The 27,524-nt window shown below is 39.8% G+C and overlaps 1 protein-coding gene, 1 long non-coding RNA gene and 2 other non-coding genes across 8 annotated transcripts in view; 3 read left to right on the plus strand and 1 right to left on the minus strand.

Annotated features, from left to right (window-relative positions):
- The window catches only part of traf7 (TNF receptor-associated factor 7), a 66,212-nt gene extending 48,513 nt beyond the window's left edge, over nt 1-17,699 (minus strand). For both annotated transcript variants that reach the window (XM_060840544.1, XM_060840543.1), the window contains exon 1: nt 17,616-17,699. The gene's annotated coding sequence lies outside the window, so the exon portion shown is untranslated. The remainder of the gene's footprint in view (nt 1-17,615) is intronic.
- A 281-nt stretch (nt 17,700-17,980) lies between these two features.
- LOC132825155 (uncharacterized) lies at nt 17,981-23,527 on the plus strand. Of its 4 annotated transcripts, none has more exons than XR_009645757.1 (6): nt 18,021-18,074; nt 19,962-20,018; nt 20,409-20,487; nt 22,362-22,502; nt 22,739-22,812; nt 23,384-23,527. It is a non-coding gene; the product is annotated as an uncharacterized LOC132825155 (long non-coding RNA). The 4 variants fall into 4 exon arrangements; XR_009645758.1 differs by having other exon boundaries at nt 18,021-18,053; XR_009645759.1 differs by lacking the exon at nt 19,962-20,018 and having other exon boundaries at nt 17,981-18,053.
- Nucleotides 20,256-20,343, plus strand: LOC132825617 (small nucleolar RNA SNORD60). Its single transcript, XR_009645800.1, has one exon. It is a non-coding gene; the product is annotated as a small nucleolar RNA SNORD60 (small nucleolar RNA).
- LOC132825616 (small nucleolar RNA SNORD60) lies at nt 23,238-23,328 on the plus strand. Its single transcript, XR_009645799.1, has one exon. It is a non-coding gene; the product is annotated as a small nucleolar RNA SNORD60 (small nucleolar RNA).
- Nucleotides 23,528-27,524: the final 3,997 nt, after the last annotated feature.

Below are 27,524 nucleotides of genomic sequence, written 5' to 3' on the forward strand. Positions count from 1 at the left end.
TATTCATCTTGTACTTTGAGCAACAGTAAATAACTCTTTAGACTATAAAACAATAAGGAGGGAAAAACTGGAATGTTTAGTCATCTCTTTACACAAAGTAACATCAGTCCCTCACTGATGTATTTTGCAGAAGCAGTGAAAAGTTTCTCCTGTATTCTCAAAGCAAACATTTTACAAACTTTCCTGCTGTAAGCACAAACACACAAACGGACCTGAACGTCCCAACCTCTAAAATGCAGTGGCAGCAACCCAACGGAAGTCAGGTTATCATTGGATAAACCGCACAGAATACAATGTTAAAAGTCAAATAACGAACTTGTAACTTGACAAATACAGAAAACAGAAGGTCCAAGTATCTTAAAGACATTGCAGCTTGGGCACACTGGCTTACAGTTTTGCAAATCTGCTCAATCAATATTCAAATCTTCTTGATCTCAAATTGTTTTGCTTGATTGTATCAGTTTGGTGTTAATTTTAACTCAATTTCATATTCAGAATTCTAAGATGATGGTTAAAATCAAAAGGAGGAACCAAAATATAACATTGCAGCAATGAAGCGAATCTAATCTGCTCCAATCTAATAACACAAAACTGAATGGAACAAAATGATGCAACACAAACTGTGCTTGCATCCACAGGGTGGGGAAAATGACCTCAGAGTTTAACTGTTTATTTTGCATTTCAAGTCTAAACGTCACATTAGTGGGGAACTCAGAATATCCAGATTCAAACATACTTGAAAAAAAAGCACACATTTCAGACGCAGCAAGGACGCTTCACTCTATTCGGAACCAGAAAATCCGATTTCTGAAAAATGTTAGCCTGGAAATCTTCAAACATGTTGGTCTAATCAGACTGCACTTCTGAAAGAGAATATGGCTAAACTTGCCAGATTGTTTTTCTTTGAGTGTTGCAGTCTGATTCAATATTGTAAAACAAGGAAGAAATACAAGAAAGGAAAAGACTTTAAAAACAAGACAAGTTGCTGAAACACATTAAAGCTTAATAAACTGCTCAGAAATAAACATTTTTCTCAAACGATGGACCTTGCTTTTAAAAAAAAGTGCTCAGAAAAAACATTTTTCTCAAACGATGGACCTTGCTTTTAAAAAAAAGTGTTGACTCTGATTCTCCTGCTTGTTCAAGAGTTCTCGTATCAATATTGAGAATTTTTCATTTCACTCTTCTAAAATACAAGCCACTGTTCAAACCCACATTACCTGCAGCACAGAAATGCCAATTATCACGGTGTAAAGAAAAACAATGCAACAGTATGATTTTAAAAACAACAACAAAAGAAATAAGTTGACTGCAGAGAATTGTCTTCCCCTGGTTTTCAGCTGCTTTCGGAGGCAGTCAGTTTGCCAATGATGTACATAGAAGGGCATGTGGCTGACAGAATGATATGCAAATAAACTGGAAAAACCCAGATTTGATCCAATAGAGTTTGTCTGGCAGACACTAAAGGTTACACCACTGAAAACCTGACGTCACCGGATCACAAACTCCAGAGGGTAAAACATTTCCAACAACTAACATAAGGAGGCCCAACCTGTCCAGAAACACTGCAAATGTTGGAAATAAGAAATAAAAACAGAAAATGCTGCAAATACTCAGCAGAAAGACAGCATTTGTAAAAAGAGAAAAATTAGTTCAGTAACTAATCAGTAACCCTTCATCAGAATTGGGATTCAGATGCAAGGAAGTTTTAAGCAAGTGAAAGGAGAAAGGGTGGAAAAACAACATGAGGCACAATTGTATAGAAGACAGGATAGATTACATGATTACTTCACAGCAGATTAGTTGATGGCACCAGGCAAAAGCGAGCGGCAGTGGGACAAATAAAGAATAAAAAATGTTGAGAGGAAATATGAATGACAAAATGATGAACAGCTGCAACTCCGAAGCAAAAAAAGTCAGAACAAAATTGAAAGCTGTGAAGATAAAGGAAACAAATGAGTGCAGGAGTTATGATGTGAAAATGTTTCACACAAATGGTTATGGAAAAGGATAAACTTTTCATAAAAGTTAAAGCTTTTAATTGGAGTATAGCAAATTTTAATGGCAGGAGACAAAAACTTTCAAAAGTTGATTGGAGTAGACTGTTTGCAGGCAAGAGAAAGGCTTTAAAAACAAGACAAGTTGCTGAAACACATTAAAGTGTAATAAACTGCTCAGAAATAAACATTTCTTTTCTCAAAAGTTGGACCTTGCTTTTAGAAAAAAAGTTTTGACTCTGATTCTCCTACTTGTTCAAGAGTTCTCGTATCAATATTGAGAATTTTTCATCTCACTCTTCCAAAATACAAGCCCAGTGTATAGTGGGTGGCACAGTGGTTAGCCCTGCTGCCTCACAGTGCCAGAGACCCAGGTTCAATTCCCGCCTCAGGCGACTGTGCAAACTCCACACGTGTCTGCGTGGGTTTCCTCCGGGTGCTTCGGTTTCCTCCCACACAGTTACAAAGATGGGCAGGTTAGGTGAATTGGCCAGGCTAAATTGCCCGTAGTGTTAGTGAAGGGATAAATGAGGGGAATGGGTCAGGGTGGGTTGCGCTTCGGCAGGTCAGTGTGGATTTGTTGGGCCGAAGGGCCTGTTTTCACACTATAAATAATCTAATCTAATCTGAAAGTGTTCAAACCCACATTACCTGCAGCACAGAAATACTGATTATTACGGTGTAAAGAAAAACAATGCAACAGTATGATTTTAAAAGCAACTTCAGAACAACAAAAGTGTTGACTGCAGAGAATTATCTTCCCTTGGTTTTCAGCTGCTTTCGGAGGCAGTCAGTTTGCCAATGATGTACATAGAAAGGCATGTGGCTGACAGAATGATATGCAAATAAACTGGAAAAACCCAGATTTGATCCAATAGAGTTTGTCTGGCAGACACTAAAGGTTACACCACTGAAAAACTGACGTCAGCGGATCACAAACTCCAGAGGGTAAAACACATTTCCAACAACTAACTTAAGGAGGCCCAACCTGTCCAGAAACACTGCAAATGTTGGAAATAAGAAATAAAAACAGAAAATGCTGCAAATACTCAGCAGAAAGACAGCATTTGTAAAAAGAGAAAAATTAGTTCAGTAACTAATCAGTAACCCTTCATCAGAATTGGGATTCAGATGCAAGGAAGTTTTAAGCAAGTGAAAGGAGAAAGGGTGGAAAAACAACAAGAGGCACAATTGTATAGAAGACAGGATAGATTACATGATTACTTCACAGCAGATTAGTTGATGGTACCAGGCAAAAGCGAGCGGCAGTGGGACAAATATACGTTGAGAGGAAATGTGAATGACAAAATGATGAACAGCTGCAACACAAAAGCAAAGGAACAACATTGAAAGCTGTGAAGATAAAGGAAACAAATGAGTGCAGGAGTTATTATGTGAAAACGTTTTACACAAATGGTTATGGAAAAGGATAAGCCTTCCATTAAAGTTAAAGCTTTTAATCGGAATATAGCATATTTTAATGACGGGGACAAGAACTTCAAAAGGTTTTTGGAGTAGACAGTTTGCAGTTAAAAGGACATCTAATAGGTGGAGGGAGTTCAAGAGCGTGATGATGAGAATTCAGAAGCATTTTGTTCCTATTAGAATGAATGTAAGACTGGTTGGATTAAGGAACAATGGATGAATAAAAATATTGAGGTTCTAGTTAAGAATAAAAGAGAATCTTATTTTAAGTATAGACAACTTGGTTTAATTAAATCTCTTAATCAATATAAAGAGTGTAGGAGCATTCTTAGGAGAGAAATCAGGAAGGCAAAGAGGAGAATATGAGATAACATTGGATTATCCTTACCCTTATCTGCCAAAGAGATTCAACAAATACATTAAAAGCTAGGGGGTAACTAAAGAAAGGGTCGGGCCTCTTAAAGATCAAGGAGGTTATCTTTGTGTTGAAGCCAGTAGATGGGAGACACACTAAATGAATATTTTCTGCAAGTTTTTACTGTGGAGAAAGAAATGGAATCTAGGGAATGCAGAAAAAATAACTTTGAAGTTTTAAAAACAGTTCACATTACAGAAGAGGAAGTTTGGGTGGTCTTTGAGAAAATAAAGATGGATAAATCTTTGGGAGCCGATCTAATGTATCCCAGAACGTTGTGGAAAGTAAGACAGGAAGAGCCTGATGACTGGAGGGTGGCTAATGTTGTACCTTTGTTTCAGAAAGATTGTAAGGAGAAACTAGGGAAATAAAGACCTGTGAATCTGACTTCAGTTGTGGGTAAGTTGTTGGAGGTGAATGTAAAAGATAGGATTTATGGACATTTAGAGAGGCAAAAAATTGATTAAGGATAGTCAATATGGTTTTGTGTGCGGAAAATAGTGTCTCACAAACTTGATTGAGTTTTTTAAGGAAATTACCAAAAAGATTGATGATGGTAGATTGGTAAGACATTTGTTTGGATTTTAGTTGTCTTTGACAAGGTTCTGTATGGTAGACTAATCAGTAAAGTTAGGTCACACAGAATTTTGGGTGAGTCTCCCAATTGCATACATAATTGGTTAACAACAGGACACAGTGTAATGGTGGAGGGTTGTTCTGGATCCTCTTTTGTTTGTCATTTATGACTAGATTAGATTCCCTACTGTGTGGAAACAGGCCCTTCAGCCCAGCAAGTCCACACCGGCCCTCCAAAGACAAACCCAGCCAGATCCATTCCCCTACATTTACTCTTGACTAATGCACCAATTTAGCATGACCAATTCACCTGACCTGACTGTGGGAGGAAACCGGATCACCCGGAGGAAACCCACACAGACACGGGGAGAATGTGCAAACTCCACACAGACAGTTGTCCGAGGCGGGAATTGAACCTGGGTGCCTAGTGCTGTGAGGCAGCAGTGCTAACCACTGAGCCATCGTGCTGCATATGTATATGATTTGGAGGATAATATAGAAGGCATGGTTAGTGAGTTTATGGATGACACCAAAATTGGTGGCATTGTAGATAGTGAAACAGGTTTTCTAAGATTACAAAGGGATCTTGAGCAAATGGGTAAATGGACTGAAAACAGCAGATAAAGTTTAATCTGAATACTTGAAAGTAGTTGCAGGTAGATAAGATAGTGAAGGAGTCATTTGGTATGCTTTCCTTTATTGGTCAAAGTATTGAGTATAGGAGTTGGGAGGTCATGTTGCAGCTGTACAGGACATTGGTTAGGCCACTTCTAGAATATTATGTGCAATTCTGGTCTCCTTCCTATTGGAAGGATGTTGTGAAACTTGAAAGGGTTCAGAAAAGATTTAAAAGGATGGTGCCGGGGTTGGTGCGTGTATGGAATGAGCTGCCAGAGGAAGCGGTGGAGGTTGGTACAATTGTAACATTTAAGACGCATCTGGATGGATATATGAATAGGAAGGGGTTGGACGGATATGGACCAAGTGCTGACAAATGGGACTAGATTAGCTTCGGATATTTGGTCAGCATGGACAGGTTAAGGTGTCTGTATCCACACTGTTCATCTCTATGACTCTAAATGCAAGGAACTGCATTTTGGTACAACAAACAAGGATAGGGCTTATACTACTAATTGTAGGGCCTTGGGTAGTGTTGTAGAACAGAGGGAGCTAGAGGTGCAGCTATATAATTCTTTGAAGTTTGCATCACACATAGACAGAGTGGTTAAAAAGGCATTTGGCACATTTACCTTCATTATACAGCCCTTTGAGTGTAGGAGTTAGGAAATCATGTTGAGGTTGTACAAGCCTTTGGTGAGGCCTATTCTGGAATACTGTGTCCAGTCCTGGTTGCCCAGATAGAGGAAGGATATTGTTAAGCTGGAGAGGATTCAGACAAGATTTACCAGGATACTGCCGGGTATGGAAGGTTTGGGTTATAAAGATAGATTGGATAGGTTGGGATGTTTTTCACTGGAACGTAGGAGGTTGAGAGGCATCCTGATAGAAGTTTATAAAATAATGAGAGGTATAGATAGAGTTAATAGTAGTTGCCTTTTCCCAAGGGTGGGGGAATTTCACGACTGGGGACCTTTTTTAAAGTGAGAGGGGAGAGATTTAAAAAAGACATGACGCAATTTTTATTTTTACACACAGGGTAGTTTGTGTATGGAATCAACTTCCTGAGAAAGCTGTGGATATGGGTACAATTACAATGTTTAAAAGAATACAAAAGTTTGGAGGGAAATGTGCCAGGAGCAGGCAGGTGGGACTAGGTTAGTTTGGGATTATGTTCAGCCTGGGCTGCTTGGACTGAAGGGTCTGTTTCCGTGCTGTAATACTCCATGACTCTAACTATGCAAATTTCGTTCCTCAAGTTTACATTGCTCTCTGATGTTGGAGACAGTGCAACTGAATGTTGGAGAAACAAACTAACATAACCAAGAGCTTGGAGTCCTGCCCGTGCACAAAACTGAAATCTTGCACAAAGGGTCACTCAAACTTTGCTCGGTTTCCTGAAATGTTCTTTAAATTTATTACACTGTATTTGCTGATCTCATTGTAGCAATATAACAGCACAAGAAATAGAAGCAGGAGTTGGCTATTTTGTCCCTCAAACCTGTCCATAGTTTGTGTGATTGTACCCTTAATTCCACCCTGCTCCCATAACCTTGACTACCTTGTAGATCAATAATCTATTCTAAGTCAGCCTTTAACTCTCTTTAATTCATTCATGCATCATAGCCATCATTGGCTGGGCCAGCATTTATTGCCCATTCCTAGTTGCGCTTGAGAATGTGTTGGTGGGCTTCCTTCTTTAAATGCTGATTAGGTCGACCCACAATACAATTTAGGTGTGAATTCTCAGTTTTTCACCCAACAACACTGAAAGAACAGTAAATACGATGACCCAATTCCACTGTTGGCTTGCATCAATAATTCCAAAGACTAACAATCTCTCTGATAAGAAATTTCTCATCTCCATATTAAAGGAAGATTGCTTATTTGGCTGAGGTTACCATGAAAGACTCTCCTTCTCAACCTTTGCAAGGCTCGTCTCAAGTTGGGTGATCCTCAGGTTAAGCCACCCGCAGTCATCTCTGAAGTCCAGAGAATCCCTACAGTGTGGAAACAGGCCCTTCGGTCCAACAAGTCCACAATGACCCTCTGAAACGTAACCCACCCAGACCCATTCCCCCTACCTAATTATCCTATATTTACCCCTAACTAATGCACTTAACCTACACATCCCTGAACACTAGCAATTTAGCATGGCCAATGCACCTAACATGCACATCTTTGGATTGTGAGAGGTAACCGGAGTACCCAGAGGAAACCCACGTAGACATGGGGAGAATGTGCCAACTCCACACAGATAGACACCAGAGGGTGGAATTAAACCAGAGTCCCTGGCGCAGTGAGGCAGCAGTGCTAACCACTGAGCCACTGTGCCGCTTCTCTGCAAAAAGACAGCAGTCCTATGGTCTGGTAAGTCTATAGTGACTTCATCTTTACTGTGCCCCCTAATTCTAGATTTCCCATGAGAAGAGATCTCCTCAACACTGATGTCAAGACTGTTCAGAATTTTATGTATGTAAGAACTTCACGTCTGAATCTTCTGAGCTCCTATGTCCTTTTTCCTTATTCAAGCTCTTCGCCCCAATAATCAATGTGGTGAACATTCTCTTTACTGCTTCCAGAGTAAGTAGATTCCTCCCCAGTCAAGGATATCAAAACCATAACTGTTGACTTTGTATCCTCTTCACAATATACTTTCCACAGTAAATTGAGAACATCTGCTAATGGGTGAAACAACTGAAGAACAGTGGAGGATGTTTAAAGGAATATTTAACATGATACAATACCAGTTTATAGCAGAGGGGGAAAGGCTCCACTTCACAGAAAATACAGTCCTGGACAATTAAAGAGACAAGGGACAGCCTAAAAGAAAAAGGAAGGACTTACAAAATCAATAAGAAGAAATTTTAAAGTGACAGAAAGGGAAAATGGGTGGTCATAAGCAATTTGATCCATTAGACACTGAAAGTGAGGTCATTGTCAATGACTATGGAAAAATGGCAGACATGTTGAATATAACATTTCCTTTGTAGTTACAGTAGAAAGGGAGGATAGTTTGCTAGAAGTCACAAGGAAATTAATGGAATTATAACATGTCAAATCCCCAGGAGCTGATGGTTTCTGTCACAGGGAGTTAAAAGAAAGAGGGCAGCACATTCAGGATGCCTTAGCTATATCGTTCAGAGTTCTCTAGATACAAGAGTCATTCCTCTGAATTGAAAAACTGCATGTCACTGTGCTTTTTGAGAAGGGCAAAGGAGAAAAAACAAGGAATTACAGAAAGCAAGCCTAACATCAGTGGTGGGGAAATTGTCTATAATCAAAGATTTTTGAAAAATTTTAATCACTTACCCTATCAGGGAGAATCAACGTAGATTTACAACACATCAGTCATGCTGACAAACCTAAATGATTTTTTGTTTTAATGAAGTGACTTAAGTTTGTGGACAGGGGAATGTCTGTGGCTGTTGTGCATATGGACTTCCAGAAGGCATTTGATGAAGTCCCAGATAACAGACAGTTAATTAAAGCCCATGGAACTGAAGGCAAATTACTGATATGACTGGGCAATTGGTTGTGTGGCAGATGACAGAACGTAGAGATAATAGATAGGTACTCTAATTGACAGGACATAAAAGTGGCGTCCCACAAGGATCTGTGTTGGGGCCTCAATTATATACTTTATTTATTAATGATTTGGATAATGGCATATAGAGTCATGTATCCAAATTTGCTGATGACACAAAGATGGATGGCATTGTAGACAATATAGATGATAGGGATATTAGTAGACTAGGTAAATAGACAGAACTGTGGTAGATGGGAGTTCAATGTAAGCAAGTGTGAGGTAATCCATTTTGGACTGAAAATGTATAGATCAGGATGCTTTCTAGATGGTATGAAGTTAAAGGCGGTCAATGTCGAACAGGCTTGGGGGTTCAGGTGCAGAGATCTTTAAAATGCTATGAACATAGACCAAAGCAATCAGGAGAAAAGTTAGAAGCACTTTTGCACACAAAGAATATATATTTGGAACTCTCTTCCGTAAAAGACATTGGACGCAAGATCAGCTGTTAATTTTAAATCTAAGATAGTTTTTTTTGGTTAAGCAAAGGTTTTAGGGACTATTAGGTAAAGGCCACTGATCAGCCATGATCTCACAGGTGGAAGTGGAACAGGCTCAAGGGGGTGAATGGCCTACTCCTCTTCCAATGTCCCTACATACTTCCGTACCTAGTTTTACACTTTCAGGAAATTTGGTTACATTATAATCAATTCCTTTTTTATATATCATTTAATATAAATTATTAGTTGAGGCCCCACCCAAATCTATTGGATCTCTCTAGCTGTACTTTGCCAATGTTAAAATAACCATTTGTTCTCATCTGATTCCCATTAGCCCATAGTTCTCTGCTCATATTTACTTTAATTCTCATCTTGGTAATGACTTTTTAAGTCAAGTCTTACCATATATCTTTTGGAAATACACACATACAACATGTACTGGCTTCCTTTTATCCAGCTAGCTTGTTACATCCATAAAACACCAAAGAAATTGTCAAACAGGGATTGCAGTTTCATAAAACCATTTTTATTCTACCTGATTGTGAAAATGTTGGAATCTGTTATTGAATGAGTAGAAATGAGACAAAGACAGATGTTAGTCCAACTAGCCTACAGTTTCCTACTTTATGTGTATCTCCTTTCTAAAATAGAGATGTTTCTTTTACAGTTTTCGAATTAGCTCAAGATCTGGTTTACAGAGGAGGCCAAATAGAAAGCAGAGGACCACTTTGCCAAACACCTCCACTCAGCCCACAAACTTTGCCAAGCTTCCAGAATCCTGTCATTTTAATTTTCCACCTAGGTTACATGCAGAGTTCTCCAACCACAGCTTCCTATAGCAGCCAGTTTCAACGCAGAAAAGCATCAAGCTCAAGGATCACATTAGGCCTGATGGGTGTTTAATTTCATAGTATTTTTTTAAGTTTTGCCCAGTATGTCAGAATGTTCAAGTTTTCTTGGTGTTTAATAATAAATTATTTTCTGTCTGTTTGTATTGTGTCCCTGTTTGAAAGGGGGGCCCTGGAGCCAGAGGAGAGCTCCTCAGGGGGCCCTGGCCAAAAAATGGTTGAGAATCATCGTCCTACAATGTTCTCACCCAGGCCAACACTTGAGGAACAGGATTTTATATTTCATTTAGGCACATTGTAGACTTCCAGACTCAACGAGGAGTTCAACTAATTCAGATCATGGTATCCATTCCTTTTTCCTTCAATTGTAGGCTTCGGCTATATTCCCATTTGTTTTGTGGTTTTGTTCGTCATTCTGCCATTCACACCTCCACTAGAGATACTGCTTTTATTTCTAGTCTCCATACCAATGCTTGTGACCTAGCTTTTTCACTTCAAATTACATCATTTCTCCTACTTTCTATTCTAAGCTTCCCTCTGTTTTTTCTTTGGCACCATCCCACTTCACTTCACTTGCTTAACACCTAATATCCAACTTTTCCCAGTTTGGGTGAAATCACGGATTTGAAATGCTAACTCTGTTTTTCTCACTTCACTAAAGATTTCCTCCATTAAAATAAAAATGTTGTCAAGGACAATAAGCAAACAATGAGGTTTACCTCACAGGAGAAATACATTTAAATCAATTAATTCAATCTTAAAATATTGGTGAAGAAAATCTTGCAGTAATAACTTACTCAGGTGATAAATTCTTTATTAGCATGTAATAAACAGAACAGTATATTGGGGTACAGGAAATGATTTTCCCTAATGGACTGATCATCTGGACAGTGAGTAATTTACAAAGATAAGAAGTGCTTAATCACATTGCTCCTCGTTAAGGTTACAAATGCCAAAGTTTCTAGTTTGTTACATCTAAACCATAGGGCTATGTCACATCAAACTGAAGCAGTCTTTCTCAATTTCAAAAGTACTCAGTCTGTCAAGTATTGCTTTGCTATACTTGAGATCAAGATCTACAGGACTGATAGGCAAAGTAAGAAAACAGTGGTACATTTCAACTTGAGAAACAGGACATTATCATGACATGCAATAGGAACATATTACTTTTAAATTAATCTCAGCTTTTGATTCCTGTACAATAGCACCATTTATTTGGAAATCAGATTTCAATCTGTTGAATAGTTTTTCATTTTTTTAGATAGATCAGAGATATACAGCACAGAAACAGACCCTTCCGCCCAACTTGTCCATGCCGAAGAGATATCCCAACCCAATCTAGTCCCACCTGCCAACACCCACCCCATATCTCTCCAAACCCTTCATATTTTTACACAAAAGTGATAGTCAAATTGCATACCGACACACACTAACTCTCAAAGTGGTCTAAACTGAAGCAGCAAATCTCCATTCAATATTATCTTTCAATAAGAAAGCTTGAATGTTGAAATATCATTCAGCAACCAGAGCAACAAAGAATCAGAACCACTGTATGGTACTTGTCATTCCCTCACAATAGTCTGTACAGTCACAGCGAAGTAATTCTAAGTTACTGAAATTAAACAAATGAAATTATTTCACTCTAATTAGTTAAAATCTAAAACATACAACGGAGTTTTAAATTCTGCTCACTCATAAGCAGTTATCTGTACAATTCAGACATTGCAAATGGCAGATGGCAAATGGCACACCATCTCCTTTTATGTAGGTGAAGCCTCAGGAAGGATGTATTGGCCCTGGAGCATGTTCAGAGGAGGTTCACGAGAATGGTTCCAGGAATGAAAAGCTTAACATATGGGGAACATTTGAGGACTCTGGGTTTGTACTTGGAGTTTAGAAGGATGAGTGGAGATATAATGGAAACATACAGAATACTGAACGGCCTGGATATAGTTGATGTTGGGAAGATGTTTCCATTGGTAAGAGCGACTAGGACCTGACGGCACAGCCATAGAGTAAAAGCACAGCCTTTTAGAACAGAGATAAGAAGAAACTTCCTCAGCGAGAGAGTGGAGAATCTAAGTAATTCACTGCCATAGAAGACTGTGGAGGCCAGGTCAGTGAGGATACTTGAGACTGAAATAGATAGGTTCTTGAGTATCAAGGGGATCAAGGGTTACAGGGAGAAAGGAGAATGGGGTTGAGAAACTTATCAGCCACGATTGAATGGCGGAGCAGACTCGATGGGCTGAATGGCCTAATTTCTGCTTGTATATCTTATGGTCTTATTATTTCATGGCAGAAACAGTCAATGTCATGTTTCACATCACAATATTTCCCCCATGGGAATTTATGTTAAGTGATTACTTCGCTCAAAATAAATCTGATACTACTTTATTGCAGGAGTTGCTTCATGTGTAGCCCATCAAACATAATTTTCCGTTCTTATGTATTTTGTGGCAGTACCCCTATTTTTTAGGAGTATTATCTTAGTAAGCAGGTGATCTATAATTTATCATTTCAATGACTTTTAGGTTGGATTTTATTCTAAGGGCATAGGATGGAATAATAAATGTTTCTTTACAAAAAAAACAGGCAAAAGTTAAAAATTACAAAGTAGACTGTTTCCAAGGCAAAACTGGAAGAACTAAATTGCACTTAACTTTAATAAGAAGGGCATGAGAGGAGAGACCTAACAAACAATCAAGATATTTTTCAATGTATAATTTCAGTTACATCACACTGTAAACTTTTGCTATAAATTCTGTGTCTTTCAATTGTGTCCTCCACAACCACCTGATGAAGAAGCGCCACTCCGAAAGCTAATGCTTCCAATTAAACCTGTTGGACTATAACCTGATGTTGTGTGATTTTTAACCTTTTTAAAAAAAAGTGACCAATTTCAGCGAGGAGTCACAGTGTGGAAAAGCCAAGTATATATATTGCAACAAGTCAGTACGATTAGTCAGTGTAATAATGTGAAGCTTTGATACAATATCACTCAGTGGGACATAAGGAATGGCAACTACTGGACACATTTTGTAAGGAATTCACTGATGAAAGTAATGTTTTGTGTAAAAAAAATGGAACTTTCAACAACAAATAGACAAAGTTAGCACTCAAGTTACAGAAATAAACAAAAATCTAAACATATAAAGACAAGAAATAATTTGTCAATTATTCAGTTTGAAAGAAGACAAAGACTTCATTTCATAGCATTTTCATAGACTGGTACCTGAATTCAAAAGCTAAGGATCAATGACACTACAGCAGAAGGATAGGATTAACATGATCATACAGATAGCTGCAATGTGTTACTGTCATTATAGCCCAGGTTTGTACGTGAACTAGATAGAATAAGTATAGGAAGGTGCAAAAAAAACCTAGAAATTGAAGGTGGGTTTTCCAGCTCTCAGTAACGTTTCTGCATACTACAGGCACCGTTGGCAATTTGAAATCTTTAAAATGCTATTTTGTTAGTGTCAGGACATATTTAGAACTATCATTTTGCAGAAAATGAAGAAAATTTACTGACTTTTATAAAGCACATATTTAATAAAGCATCAGAATACTGTAAAATGCAACATATAATAACAGAAAACTCAGAGCCCTCTGGCAGGAATATGAACCTCGTGTAATGACTTCAAAATTAGATTAACTTGGAAGCAGCAAAGATAAAGATTCTTCCAACCTTCAGACAGGAATAAATGTCATGGCCAAGAAGAGGTCAAGTTAGTTGATCAATAAAAGGCAAAAATAACATCCATTTAATAACCAGAAACAATGTTTGATAATGTATCCAAGTTTTTAAAATATGAACATTATTCATTGAAAATTAAGTCATTGCAAAGCTAATTCAAATGGAGAGTTAAAATAATTTCTCTAGAGTTTTAAATTTGTTTCACTCTTCACAATCACATTGATGGTTCTTAAATGTTGTGCCATATATTCTAACTAGAAACATCAACTCTGTTAACCTGTTTGTATATCACCGAGCTGGGAGTTTGTGTTGCAAATGTTTTGTCCCCTTTCTAGGTGACATCCTCAGAGCTTGGGAGCCTCCTGTGAAGCGCTTCTGTGATGTTTCCTCCAGCATTTACAGTGGCTTGTCTCTGCTGCTTCCGGTTGTCAGTTCTTGCTGTCCGCTGCAGTGGCCGGTATATTGGGTCCAGGTCGATGTGTTTGTTGATGGCACTCATCCACAGATTCTATCAACAAGCCCATCGACCTGGACCCAATATACCGGCCACCGCAGCGGACAGCAAGAACTGACAACCGGAAGCAGCAGAGATAAGCCACTGTAAATGCCGGAGGAAACATCATAGAAGCGCTTCACAGGAGGCTCCCAAGCACTGAGGATGTCACCTAGAAAGGGGACGAAACGTTTGCAACACAAACTCCCAGCTCGGCGAACAGAACCACAACAACGAGCACCCGAGCTACAAATCTTCTCCCAAACTTTGTTTGTATATCAGTTTGGAAGAATTAATAATTGCAAGTAACATTCAGATCATACAAGTGGCAGGCAATGATAATTTACAACCTCTTCTCAACATTTAACGGCAGTACCACCACTGAGTACCCTGTCTTCGACATTCTGGAGGTTACCAATGATCAATTTCTGAACTGAATGAACATTTGAATACTGAGTACCGGTGCAGGTTAGAGGCTGGGAATTCTGCAGTGAGTGACACTTCCTGCCTTCCCAAAGACTGCATCAAGTCTCAGTTCGGGAGCACAATGAAATGCTCTTCACTTGCCTGAATAGTGCATCTCCAAAAGTACTGTTGACTCCATCCAAGAGAAAGCAGCTCAACTGATCCAGTGTGTGCCATCTAAAAGGTGCACTGCAGCAACTTGCAAAGACGGCACCTTCCAAACCTGCATCCACTACCACATAGATGGACAAGAGCAAAAGAAACATAGCAGCACAATTACCTGCAAATTTTCTTTCAAGTGTTCTTGACTGAATTGATATTGCAGTTCCTACACTGTCACTGGGTCAAAATCCCAGAACCACCTTCCTTACAACACTTTGGTGATCTGAACCAAACGGGCTGCACCGGTTCAGGAAGGCAGTTCACCACCTTCATAAAGGCTATTAAAGATTGGCAATAAATGCTAGCCTCGGCAGCAACACTTGATTCCCAAAAGCAAATAAAAATATTTAACAGCTTAAACTCAGTACGCAGCTAAAAGTTGACAAATCTTTGAAGTAACATTCCACAGATTGCATGCACTCCAGAATCAGTTCCACAATTGTAAAATACACATTGGTGCAGACTCGGAAAAAAAAACTCAAGCTGCAATTGAAAGCAGATGGGACAGTAGATTGTGGCCATACATGGACAATTTGATGGTGGCTGCTTTAATATTTAAGCTGTAGTGTTTGATCTGGAAATCATGCCAGGAGAATGTGGTCTGCTCAAGGTAATTTATTAGCTTACTCCTCCCTTAGGATTTTTAAAACAGTGAATTTCTACATGATACGGTTGCAGAACGAGAAGACTATTTCTTGATCTTAATTGACCGTTACTGGTCACTACATGAAAAATTAAATCACTCAAATTAGAATCATAGAATCCCTAGAGTGTGGCAAGATGCCAATTGGCCCATTGAGTCTGCACCAACCCTCTGAAGAGCATTCCAGCCCTCTACCCCTACCCCTAACCCTGCATTTCCCATGGCTAATTCACCTAGCTCACACAGCCCTGGACATGATGGACAATTTAGCATGGTCACTTCACCTAACCCATACAGCTTTTGACTGTGAGAGGAAACCAGAGTATCCATGCAAACAAAGCAGAATGTGTAAACTCCACATAGATGGTCACCCAAGGCTGAATCAAACCCATGCAGCAGTGCTAGCCACTAAGCCACCGCGTCACCTGTAATGTGCTGTAAAAATTAATTTAAAACCATTTTAAGTGACAGCAGGATGTGGGGACAAATCATTTTACATCAAATTACAGGTCTAGAAAGCATTTGACTAAGAATCTATGAAGGAATTACAGGTAAAAGTATGAAAGGATAAGCTGTGAAATGGATAAAAGATAGACAGCTATAAATTACTTTTAAATATACTAGCTATTGCAATGGCATATTTAGGAGATCACTCTTACTTACATAATTTATCAATATTCTTGACTGGGAGATAGTAATAAATGATGGAAAGACCTAATGTACCAGGGGCTGTACAATATTCAACCGAATTAGTGATCATAAGGACAGCAAATAGCACTTACAGTAAAAAATTGCAGATAAATGGCACAATAAAAATTAGGTCCTACCTCCACCCGTAAAGATTGTTACAGATATTAAGACAAACTAAAAGCAAAAATACTGCAGATGCTGGAAATCTGAAATAACAGAAAATGCTAGAAAAGCTCAGGTCCAACAGCAGCTGAGAAGAGACAAACAGTTACATTGAGCTACTAACTCAATTTCGTTTTACAGATGCTGCCAGACCTGCCGAATTTGCCCAGCATTTAAGAGAAAGTCTAATAATTGAGTAGTGTCTTTTTAAAAAAGTTCAAAAACATTGTTAAAAGTATATTTCTCCCTATAAATTCATATACTGTATTTGCAGACTAATTGACTTTCAATTATTTATAAATAATAGGCTAGTATCATCAACAATTATACTTCTGTATGCAGTAATTTTAAAGGACATATTTATTGCACAAGTCCTGACACTCATCTAAGCATTTCCCCTTTACAGTGATAAACTATCCAGTATGGTGATGTGGTCAGGCAGAGCTTGTCCTAAGGCTTTATTTGTATTTGTTGTGGCAACTTGCAATATGACGGTTTTAGATATAAAAGATATAAAACTATGCGCCACTCACTTTTTTTAAACCCAGAGCAGTAGTCTTCCTTTCGTGTTTCTCCAATAAAATAATAACTCCCTACTTAACGCAAACTTTGGACGCCAGACTCGAACATTACACCTTCTCTAAAAGCAGATGTATTTATTGTAGATCTTATAAATTGCACCTTGTGTATGACCTTTAACAATGTAAAAAAAAAGTCTCAAAGTACTGCGCAGGCAAGATGAATTGGGACAAGGGGAAAATTTTAAAGGAGCATCTTAAAAAGGAGATAGGTTATGCAAGACCATAATTTACGATTAGGAAGAGGTAGCAATTACAAAGGCCTTTTGCAAAAGTGTGTGTGTGTGCGTATGGGAGGGTGGATGCAATCCATAGATTTGCATCACTGCAAATATTTGATCTGCAAGAGCACGCTTGGTGGGGGTGTTTCTCAGGCTATCGATGTGAATGCAAGCAGGACAGGTCATCTGCTTCTCTCTCTCTTGCACACAGCAGCCTGGCAATGAATTGGCAATGCACAGCACCTGATGGTTGACAAAAGATGGGACCCAGGGTTGAGGCGGGCGGCAGGACCCAGGGTGGCGGTGACAGACGGCCCAGGATTTCAGCCGTCACTGACGAGGTCTGAGGGAAGGGGAGAAGACAGCGAGTGACCAGATCCGTCCATCGGGAGACCCTGGAAAGTCTAGACCATGTCCCCCCTTCCTGTCGGAACCACTTCTCGGGTGGATTGTGTTGACAGATCCTCCTCCAAGTCTGGATCCATTTTCCAGACATGTAACTCCAACCATTTGCATAAACAGTGTGAAAAGTACTCCCGCACACGCAGAAGGGAAAGGGAGAGGAAAACTCCATTCACCCAAACTTATGTCCTTACCCGCAAATCGCTACGCTTGACATGTTCAAACACCATCGTCTACCAACTGCCCGGAATTTCAAGGAACTGACCGAGACCCCGTGGCTGCGCATGCGCGACTTTCGTGGAGCATGCCGGGGTCTGTAGTTTCCAGGGGCCGCTACTTACGGCGGTGGGCGAACGCCCGGACTATATTACCCAGCTGGCGGCGCGGCGACACGGCGGACGCCGACCCCCGAGACCGAGCACCACCCCCGTCAACAGGGATTGGACGGAATGCGGTCGTACTATTCCCATGGCCCGGATTCTATTGGCTAACTGAGACGTCAATTAAACTAATGAGCCAATAGGCATGAGGGTTGGGTGGGTGATTGACAGGCGGCCATCGTATATTCTCGAACGTGCGCGAAGATCGTCCTCTTTACGCCGGAGACTGGGTTGAACTGAGGTAGCGTTAAGGTAATAAAAAGAAACGATAAGGTAATGCTGGGCTGTTAGCATCTGTAATTGTTAGCCATCAGTCCTAGTATCGCGCATTTGCGAGGTTAAAAATTTTTTTTTAAAGAAAGCGGTGTTTTAAATGAGGTGGGGAGTATCTCACTTACTGCCGGGTTTCTCCTGTCGATGTGTTGCCGCGCCGTCCGTTTGCAGCCGTTAGATTAGATTACTTAGTGTGGAAACAGGCTTTTCTGTCCAACAAGTCCACCCAGACCCATTCCCCTATATTTACACCCTCCCCTAACGCTACGGGCAATTTAACATAGCTTAACCTGCACTTTTTTTTTTGTGCAATAAATGCTTAGTTTGATCCTCCTCACAAACTATATGAGGGTTATCCCTCTAAACCCTTCCTACTCATAGCCATCCACCTAACTTTTAAATGTAACTGTACCAGCCTCCACCATTTCCTCTAGCAGCTCATTGAATGCACGTGGCACCCTGTGTGTGAAAATGTTGTCCCTTTCAATCTTCTGCCTCACCCGAAACCTATGCTCTCTTTAGTTTTTGGGCCCTCTTGGTGAAAAGTCCTTATCTATTTACCCTAACCATGTGCCCGTCCTCCCTTTCCCCTTTCTCTCCCCCCCCCCCCCCCCCCCCCCCCCAATGATTTTATACTTAAAGTTCCCCTCAGCCTCTGACACACACTGGAAAACAGCCCCAGCCCCTCCCTTGGCTCAAACTCTCTATTCCTGATGAAGGGCTCAGGCCCGAAACGTCGAATTTCCTGTTCCTTGGATGCTGCCTGACCTGCTGTGCTTTAACCAGCAACACATTTTCAGCTCTGATCTCCAGCATCTGCAGACCTCACTTTTTACTCAAACTCTCCAAACCCTGGCAACATCTTTGTAAATCTTTTCTGATCCCGTTCAAGTTTCACAATCTCCTGATGGAGCGACCAGAACTACACACAATGGTTAGGCCACTTGTGGAGCAATGTCCTATACAGTTGTAACAAAGGGAAATTAATGAAGCAGCTTTGATCCCTGGTTTCTTATGAACCCTTCGAGAGACTGACTCCAGAAAACTTCAAAAGGGGCTGTTCAGCTCTTCAAACTTGCAATGTTTGGCTTGTTGCTTAGAATCTGCTTCATTTTAATCCCAGACTCTTGTTTCTCCTTGTACCTAAGTAATTGTCCAACATGTGCTTGCATGTCTCAATTGAGCCTACTCTTAACCATGCTTGGAAGTGCATTAAAATTAGCTTGAAGCATTGATTGTGTAATAGCTTGTAAATTCAGGTTCGTGGTTGAGGTGGGTAGCAGATGCATTCCTTAAGTGCATGAGCAAGGATAGATTTGATAGTAAAACAAAACTGCATATGCTGGAAATTTTGAAGCTAAGCACGTCTGACAGCATTCACTGAATTGTACAACCTTAATCAGTCAATGGTGCATATAAGTAATGCTTGATTACTGTCTAAATACAAAGACTGACAGGTGTATATCAGTTTTTTTTATGGGTTGAGCCCAACATAGGTCAAAGAAGTAACATTGGGCTGAATTGCCTACTAAATATTTTAAATTGTGACTGTGATGTTAGTATTTTACATGACCACTAAGTATGCAATTCCCTGACTTGGTTGGATGTATACTGAATTGCCATGTATTGTTTCCATCTGGTGGCCAAACTGTTGTTGACTACCATAAATAACCATGCTAGAATCAGTGTGGAAAAAGTGCTAAAGCCATGCTGCTAAACATGATGTAATGCTGGGTTTGGTTATTTTGCATATATTTAGGTATTTTTCTGTCTCAGGAAATAGTCAAAAACTTGAGGCTTAAAAACCCTTGCAAAGATGCTTTTTACTATTTGCCAGCTCAGCATAGTTTTGTTCATTTGAAGTTTGAAAACTTTTTTTATTTCTAGATCCTGTAGATATGAATTGGAAGAAGTGCACTGTGCCTGCAAATTGGCACAATTGTGGTAAGTTCATTTGGAGAAGATGTCTAACTTACCTCTTGTGGGGTAAAGGATATTGCCATGCTGTATAAATTAAATTGTTTAATTGTCAAAGGAAGCTAATGTTTCAAGTGAAATAGCTTGATTTAAAACAGTAAATTGTTTTGTCCATTTGTGGACGGTGTTTGAAGGTGTCTTGAATTAAAGTTGAAGCATTGGTCAAGATAGTTTGGCCTGTGACTGTCTTTAAGTAGATTGCAAAGCCTGTGATGAGCCTTTCTTTCTGACATCTCCAATGAAAGTGTTGCATCACAGCAATGCTTGATTACTGTTTTTGTGGCTGAGGCTTAATTTTAAGGACAGTTTTAAATTAATAGTTTTAATATCAGCTTATACAGTTTTATGTAATCTTAGGCTAACCATGCTAAGATGCTGATGGATCACTGACAGCAGTATCTCTGAAACTTGACCAGTCTATCAGCAGTGCAAACAGGTAAAGATTAATTACTTGAAGTGGGATAACTGGAGTCTTGAGTTCATCAAATGGGTTAATTACATTGCTCGCGTAATGTGCCTTTCTATCTTGTTAGGTGAGGTGCCAGTGTAAAGTCAGATTTACAGCATGGAAACAGACCCTTCAGTCCATGCTGATCAGATATCCCAACCCAATCTAATCCCACCTGTCAGCACCCAGCCCATATCCCTCCCAACCCTTATTCATATACCCATTCAAATGCTTCTTAATGTTGCAATTGTACTAGCCTCTGGCAGTTCATTCCATACATGTACCACCCTCTGTGGAAAAAGTTGCCCCTTAGGTCTTTTATATCTTCTTTCCCCCACCCTCACCCTAAACCTATGCCCTCTAGTTCTGGACTCCATGACCCCAGGGAAAAGACTGTGTCTATTTATCCTATCAATGTCCCTCCTAATTCTGGCCCCTCAGCCTCTGACGCTCCAGGGAGCTCAGGTCCACCAACCTTGGCAACATTCTTGTAAATCTTTTTTCTGAACCTTTCAAGTTTCACAACATCCTTCCTAGAGAAGGAGATGAGAATTACACACAATATTCCAACGGTGGCCTAACCAATGTCCTGTACAACTGCAACGTGACCTCCAACTCCTGTACTCAGTACTCTGACCAATAAAGGAAAGCATACCAAACGCTGCCTTCACTATCTTATCTACCTGTGACTCTCCTTTCAAGGAGCTATGAACCTGCACTCCACAAAGTCTTTGTTTAGCAACACTCCCTAGGACCTTGTCATTAAGTGTATAAGCCCTTTAGGCTGTAGGTTTGATATCCAGATGTTTCATTACCTGGCTAGGTAACATCATCTGGATATCAAACCTACAGCCTAAACCTTAACCGAGTTACAAACCTAGTATAAGTCCTGCTTAGATTTGCTTTCCCAAAATGCAGCACCTTGCATTTATCTGAATTAAATGTCATCTGCCACTCCTCAGCCCATTGGTTATCTGATTCAGATCCTGTTGTAATCTGAGGTAACCCTCTTTGCTGTCCACTACACCTCCAATTTTGGGGTCATCTGTAAACTTGCTAACTAACTGTACCTCTTCTGCTTGCATCCAAATCTTTTGTGTAAATGACAAAATAGAGGACCCAGCACCAGTCCTTGTGGCACTCTACTGGTCACAGGCCTCCATGCTGGAAAGCAGCCCTCTGCCACCATCGTCTGTATTCTACCTTTGAGCCAGTTCTGTATCCAAATGGCTAGTTCTCCCTGTATTCCATGAGATCTAACCTTGCTAATCAGTCTCCCATGGGGAACCTTGTCGAATGCCTTACTGAAGTCCATATAGATCACATCTACTGCTCTGCCCTAATCAGTCTTTGTTACTACTTCAAAAAAAACTCAATCAAGTTTGTGAGACATGATTTCCCATGCACAAACCTATGTTGACTATCCCTAATCAGTCCTTGGCTTTCCAAATACATGTACGTTCTGTCCCTCGGGATTTCCTCCAACTTGCCCCCACTGAGGTCAGGCTAGCCGGTCTATAGTTCCTTGGCTTGTCTTTACTGCCCTCCTTAAACAGTGACACCACATTTGCCAACCTCTAGTCTTCTGGCACCTCACCTGTGACTATCGATGATACAAATATCTCAGCAAGAGGCCCAGCAATCACTTCTCTAGCTTCCCACAGAGATCTCAGGTACACCTGATCAGGTCCTAGGGATTTATCCACCTTTAACCGTTTCAAGTATTAAGCAAGATTTTAAAGAACTTTACAAGTATTCAGTCTGAGATGTTTTTCTGGCACCTGGTATTGTTAAAAATAATGCTGATTTCTGACAACTTAATTTGCTGAAGTTTTATAATTTGGCTCATTGTTTTCATGCAGTTGAAGACCAATGGACCACTACCAATAGCAAATTGGATGGTGTTTTGAAAAGTCAAGACGGGTGATTGAAGTTGGCAATTTCAGAATCCAGATCATATGCACTGCTCACTAATGGGCCATGCCATCTTGTATGTTCCACAGGTGAAGTACCTGGTAATAAAATGTTATTATAAGTCTTAAATACCAGACATTCAAAAGAATGCATTTTGTAGAATTAATGTTTGTATTGAACTTTACAAATGCTGAACTTGTGGTTAAACTTTTTTTCTGACCTGTTTAATGAGTGGCTTATTAAAATGGCTGGTCATTGTGTAGTCGGAGGCTTAATTTTTTAAAAATGCCATCTAATCAAACATAAGACTTTCATGTAATTTCAGGTGCCATGGTAACTAATGGAATACTGACTAGCAGCCCAGATTATATTTCAGCATCAACTTGTGGCAGGCTAATGGTGAGAACTGTTAAATGTTAACTTGGAGGCTGTGGTGGATGGTGACTGCATAATTATAATGTCTTGAATAACATCTCTAATTCTACACAATTAAAGGTCCATTTGTATTGGTAACTTTCTTTTGGGGCCAGGAATAAAATTCCTCTAATGGGAGGGCAGGTTTGAGGTGCTATCCAATGTAGAACACAGATTACTCCAGATTGAACTGAATTTCTCTTGATCACATGTATTTTCTACCATACTGTGATAGTGTGTGGCAGTTGGCTGTCAAGTATGCCTATGTAGGCACTGTCCTGTATGTATTAAGATTTAACAGTTCCTGGCTACACTTGTGGCTTTTTAATCAGTGTAACATTTTGACAGAAGCTGTAGATGAAATTGCACTTTAAGTTTTAAAAGCAACTCTTGGAAATCTGCAAGTGCTGAGCCTGTGATGAGCCTTTCTTTATTTCTGACATCTCCAATGAAAGTGTTGCATTTAGCAATACATGATTAATATTTTTGTGGCTGAGGCTCATTTGCACTTTTTGAATCAGTTAGTATGATACTGACCAAATATTTCTTGTTGCAGGTTATGAATTTGGATGAATTCTGAAACTGGTACAGAATGGTTGATCCAATCCTTAATTGCAACACCGCTAACTGCTTGAGATGCACATTCAGGATGTTTTATCTGTGCTTTGTCTGTTTTTGAATAAAAGTTCATTTTAATGTATGTGTAGTTGTTCATTGGTGCCAACAGGGTTCATGAGGATGCTATGTCCATAATTCTGGTTGTTACTAGATTGAGTAGTTCAATTGACTTTATTGTTCCAAATTTTGACTCTGAACTTGGTGTAAAACTTGTCAAACAATTGTCATGATGACTAGCTATCCCAGTGTCACAGGCATAATTCTGTATGCACTTTCTTTTTGCCTAAGAAAATAACAACAATGTTTTTTTTAAAAAAAAAAAATTCTATGGCATCTATCTTGCAAGAAGTAGTAAATATTCAAGTAATCTACAGCACTTAATCTGTTCTTAGTCCCACAATATCTGGATTTAAGAATTGCTGATCTGTTAATGAGCATAGGCCCTTGAGCACTACTTCATTGCAAAACTAACCAGTACTGGAATTAAATGGCTAAAAGAGCATGTAATTGAATATTGTGGGGTTCAGTATTGAATAGCTTGTCTGATTAGAATATATTAAGACAGCTGGTGTAGTTTGAATGGAATAACAGCAAGTCTCTGGAGTGGAGCAGAATTGAGTCTGAAATTAAGTGTAAGAATGATCTGAAGCCAAATCTTTTAGAATAGTTTGTTTTTTTTCTTCTCCCACCTGGTCTACAGAGGATTAGGGGGACTGCAAACTAACCAAAGGACTGGTCAGTCAGGTTTATAGCACAAAAACTGACCCTTTAGTCTGCATGAACAATTTGAACCAGAGATGCTAAACTAATCCAGTCCCATTTACTAGCACATGCCCCATATCCCTCAACTCCTTATTTGTCTAGATGCCTTTTTAAAATGGTTCAGTATTGAATAGCTTGTCTGATTAGAATATATTAAGGCAGCTGGTGTAGTTTGAATGGAATAACAGCAAGTCTCCTGGAGTGAAGCAGAATTGAGTCTGCTCATTCTAGATATATACCACCCTCTGCAAAAAGTTGGACTTTTTTTAGGTCCTTCTTGAGTCTTCCCCATCATAAATCTATGCCCTTGTGTTCTGGATTCATCCAGATCAGGGGAATGATGTTGTCTACTGACCCTAACCATGTCCCTCATGATTTTATAAGTGTCTACATTGACACCCCTCAGCTGTCACTCCAGGGAAACCAGCACCAGCCTATTCAGCCTCTCAATAGCTCAAACCTTCCAATCCTGGCAACCTGATTAAATCTTTTCTGAACCCTTTCCAGTTTCATAACATTCTTTTCCATTGGGAGTGCAGAATGGGGTGGTTTAGAGAAAATCCTAATAGAGAATGATAGTGATAGTTCTCTAGCTATATCCTGAAACCTTAGCACAGTCAACTGCTTTAGACTGTAGAGGAACTTGGACAAAGGATCCATGTGTGGTTCATGGAATGATACAAAATAGCTGTGAAGCTTTGAGCAGTTTAAAATTTTGAAATGCTCTACTTAATTTTGGATTACTACCAGAGCAGCATGCAAATCAGTTGGAAGTGTATCCAGGACATTGTGGGGTCCTCTAGTGGTGATTTGTATCACCTGCCATGAGTGGGGTGCCAGAATACTGGAGGGTGGCTCATTTTCTGCGATTTAAAGGCTGTAATGAACAGCCAGGCATTAGACTCGTGAGACTAACATGTCAGTAGTGGGTAAATTGGAGGTATTGAGACAGGATCTATATATATTTTAGAAATCTGCTTGAACAGCTTAAGTTTTTTAAAGTGATCAAGATAAAGGCAGTAGTGGACTTCAGCAAATATTTGACAATGTTCTCATGTTAGATTAGTTGGGGGAAGGTCAGATCACATGGGTATGGGGCAAACTAGCCAATTGGAAATCAAGCTAGCTTGACCAGGGGACAGTTGTGATAGGTTGTTCAGATTGAAGCCATGTGACAAGTGATGTGCTGCAAGGATTAGTGCTAGGTCAGTTTCCAATGTATAAAACAATTTTAGATGTGACTATATAGGAAGTATGGTTTGTAAGTTTGTGGATGAAGCCAAAATTGGTATAGTGGATAGTGAAAAAAAGTTGAGAATACAATGGGGATTTTGATGCAGTGAGCCAAGGAGTTTACTGCAGGTAAATGAGGTGTTGCATTTTGGTAAGCTAAACCAGAGCAGGACTTGCATAGTGAGCATTACAGACCTGGTGTGCAGATCCGTACGTGAAACTGTTGCTATGGGTAGTAAAGGAGGAGTTTGACCTGCTTTTCTTCATCGGTCAGTGCATTGTCACTGTACAAGAAATTGGTAGGCCACATTGGAGTACTGTGTTCAGTTCTGGGTGTCCTAGTATGGGAAGAATGTCTTTAAGCTAAAAGGAAGCAAAAGATTTTACAAGCTACAGAGAATACGGTTTAACCTAAAAGGATAGACTGGGGCATCTGGTGTGTAGGAAGTGGAGGGATGACTTCTTTAGAGATGTATTAAAATGACTGGCATGGAAAGGATGAATAGCCAGGTCTTTTCCCCAGGGTAGGGAGTGTCCAAAACTAGATGCCATAGGTTTAAATCCAGTGAGGAAAGATGAGGGGTCTGAGGAGCAACTTTTTCAGAGGGTGGTGTGTGGAACAAACTGCCAGAGAAATTGATAGAGGTGGGTACAATTACAACATTACAGGCATTAGGACAAGTGTGTGGGTAAGAAATGGCCAAATGAAGGCAAATAGGGCTAGTTCAGTCTAGAAAACCTGGTCATTGTGGATAGGTTGGGTCCAAGGGCCTGCTTTTGTATGACTAAAACTCAATTAAATGTCTGGCTTTGATTTGAGTAGGAGAAATGTAATTCTGAAGACAAATGACCCAACTCTTTTATCTTCAAAGGCACTTAACAGTTCCATGGAATTTCTCCTGCAATATTTTGGATTTCCAACATTTTTGTTTTTCATTAATCCCCGCATGGTTCAAATGTCCTGGTGGTAGGAGGCTTTACACCAAATGAAGACCATAGGGTAGTTTTTGCTTTTCAGAAGTCAGGCACAAGGTATTGTAGGGGTGAATAAATGACAGGAAGGGAGGAAAATATTGCTGCAGGAATTTGAGCCAGAATGAGTAGCAATAGTAACTTCTGTACTTTCAGTTTATTTACTGCCCTGCCTGCTTTATTTAATCATTTGCACTCTCTAACAATAGGTGAATTGACAGCACAAACAAAAATAAATATGCTTTGATAACTACTACAGAAATGTAGTTGCAAGATGATCAGGACTGGAAACGTAATAGAACTATTCTACATCCTGCAGGAAAATGAGGGGAGATAGCATTCTTTGAAGATCTCCGTATACTGGTAATAGTGGTTAAGATGCAATTGATTGTGAAATGTAGAAACACCCAGGTAAGGAAGTCACAGTTGGGAGTCATCTACAGACCTATCAAGAATACCTCGGCATGGTGGCTCAGTGGTTAGCACTGCTGCCTCACAGCGCCAGGGACCCGGGTTCAATTCCTGCCTCTGGCAACTGTGTGTGGGTGTGTGTGTATATAATGTTAGCACATTCTTCCTGTGTCTGCGTGGATTTCCTCTGAATACTCTGGTTTCCTCCTGCAGTCCAAAGATGTGCAGGTCAGGTGAATTGGCCATGCTAAATTGCCCCATAGTGTTAGGTGCATTAGTCAGGGGTAATTATAGGGGAATGGGTCAGGGTGGGTTGCTCTTCAGAGGGTCAGTGTGGACTTGTTGGGTTGAAGGGCCTGTTTCCATATTGTAGAGAATCTAATCTAACCTAACAGACTAAATTGCTGAGTAATGGTATGTAAGAAGGATAATGCAAATTCCATTGTTTTTTATTTGCAAGTTGACTGGACAGGTCAAAGGGCAAGTATGCTATGGAAGTCACAAAGCATGAGTGCATCACACTTTGTTCTTAGAGCGGTATGTTGTATAGCCTACTGCCAGATCTTCGAGTTAGATGTAATGATGCTGCATTAATAAAGGGATAGTTGAGACCTGATTGCAAACCGGTAGAATTTCAAATTCCGTTTGAGGGTGTATAATTTAGTCTCCAGTCAGTGTCATCCAATTAAATCAGGGCACTT

The sequence above is a fragment of the Hemiscyllium ocellatum genome, chromosome 20 (genome assembly GCF_020745735.1).
Source record: "Hemiscyllium ocellatum isolate sHemOce1 chromosome 20, sHemOce1.pat.X.cur, whole genome shotgun sequence".
NCBI lineage: Eukaryota > Metazoa > Chordata > Chondrichthyes > Orectolobiformes > Hemiscylliidae > Hemiscyllium > Hemiscyllium ocellatum.